Source organism: Hydra vulgaris, chromosome 01 (genome assembly GCF_038396675.1).
Source record: "Hydra vulgaris chromosome 01, alternate assembly HydraT2T_AEP".
In the NCBI taxonomy this organism is placed as follows: Eukaryota; Metazoa; Cnidaria; class Hydrozoa; order Anthoathecata; family Hydridae; genus Hydra; species Hydra vulgaris.
Window position 1 is genome coordinate 22085017 of NC_088920.1, and position 2034 is coordinate 22087050.

The 2034-nt window shown below is 30.9% G+C and overlaps 1 long non-coding RNA gene across 1 annotated transcript; it reads left to right on the forward strand.

Annotated features, from left to right (window-relative positions):
- Window positions 1-551: 551 nt before the first annotated feature.
- LOC136074829 (uncharacterized) lies at window positions 552-1779 on the forward strand. Its single transcript, XR_010635480.1, has 3 exons — window positions 552-934; window positions 1048-1181; window positions 1458-1779. It is a non-coding gene; the product is annotated as an uncharacterized LOC136074829 (long non-coding RNA).
- Window positions 1780-2034: the final 255 nt, after the last annotated feature.

Here is a 2034-nt window from a genome sequence, read left to right on the forward strand (position 1 = left end):
TAGTTTCACCTCCTTTAATCTTTATTATTAATAATACATCCAAGTTTTAAAATACAAAAATTATATAGCTACAGTGGTGGCTCAAAAAATTAGAGCCACCTCGAAATTTAGACAATATTTGAGTTTCGACTGTGAAATTAATTAAAATACATACGGATGTCCAGTTTTTGTCATTTCGCATTGTTAATTACTTTGTTTTGAACATATTTTTACAATGACAACACTATTGAGTGGTTTAGAGTGAAGTTAGTTGCATTATTGCAGAAGATGTCACATTTTAGCACGTGTTGTACTGGGCGATAGTTGTGTTTCTGGCGGTTTTTATTTGTTGATTTTATATTTTTACACCAAAATTTGTTTATTTTACTATTTAACACTTATTATATATTCTATTTACAAGTAAGTTATCATTATTTTACAACTTTTTTATCATATTTAGGTAAATTTTGCTATTTTTTAAAATAATTGGTGTTTTTAAGGTATGGGCAAAGAGAAAGATATTTCTCCCACAAAACTAGGGCTTATTCAAGGATATTTGCCGAGTGGAAATCATTCCAACAGGCAAATTGCCAAGTGTGTGAATGTTTCCAGAGCAACAGTCGATAGGATTAAAAGAAAACTGGACAATAATCAATCACTAAAATTGAATAAAAGAAAAAATTGTAGACGAAATCGAATTACAACGCCTCGCACCGAAAGAAAAATAAGGGATATTGTGATAGAAAATAGGAGAAAATCGAAAAAAGTGCTTAAGGAAATCATAAACAATGAAGGTATAACAATATCCCTTGCAACACTTCGGAGAAGAATGGCGGAGCAGGGGTTTAAGGCCTGTAGACCAGCCAAAAAGCCAAGGCTCACCCAGGCAATGAAGGATAAACGTCTCCAATGGGCTAAAAATCATCGCCATTTTACCACTGATGATTGGGAAAGAGTAAGTACTCAGTTTCTCTTCATAAACACATTAAAATTTAAACGAATACCATATTAAAAAAAAAATATATTAGTATTTCATCAAAAATATTAACCCAATTTTGAAAATTTTAGGTTTGCTTCTCAGATGAATCCACATTGGAAATTCTAATGGATAAAACTAATTTCGTCCGAAGAAGGACAGGTGAAATGTTCAATGAAGATTGTCTTGTGGAGAGGGTGAAGCACCCGCTAAAAATTATGGTCTGGTCAGTCATTAGTAGCCAGGGTTCTGGAAGGTTATACATCGTAAAAAATACAATGCGGCAGGACCAGTACATCCAAGTCTTGAAGGAAAGAATGATTCCTCAAGCGATGGAGTGGTATCCGAATGGGAACTTTACCTTCCAGCACGACTCTGCTCCATGCCATAAGGCAAAAACTGTAACAAAGTTTTTAGAGGCTGAAAAAATCCATGTATTACCCTGGCCAGGAAACTCGCCCGACCTAAATCCCATAGAAAATTTATGGGAATTGTTAAAGAGGGATATAAGTAAAAATCTTATAACAAATAAAAGAGATTTGATTGAAAAATTAATAAATGTTTGGCACCACAGCGAGGAAATAAAAAAAAGTTGTCAAAACCTCATCAAAAGTATGACCAGAAGAGTTGAAGCCGTAATTGCTGCAAAAGGTGGCCACACTAAGTATTAGTGATTTTGTTTACAATATTTTGTATATCTTATTTATTTTTCCTAAATATACGTTACACTTCTATATTTTTGTCATTTACTATTATTTATATCCTATATTCCCAAAATAAATAGTTGTAAATTTAACTCATTACAAAATATAGGGAAAATCAGCTTCAGAATATGAAAAATTGTAAAAATGTTGGGTGGTTCTAATTTTTTGAGCCACCACTGTATAAACAATGAAATTAACAAACTTTTTTTTTTATTTGAAAATTTATCAAAAATTAAAATTTTCTTAATAAGAATTAAATACATTAACTTTTAAAGAAAAACGTTCGTCAAATATATTCTATCAACAGATAAACTTTATGTATATTAAAAATAATATAATAATCAAATATTTAAACAACTTGTTTGCTATTTTTCT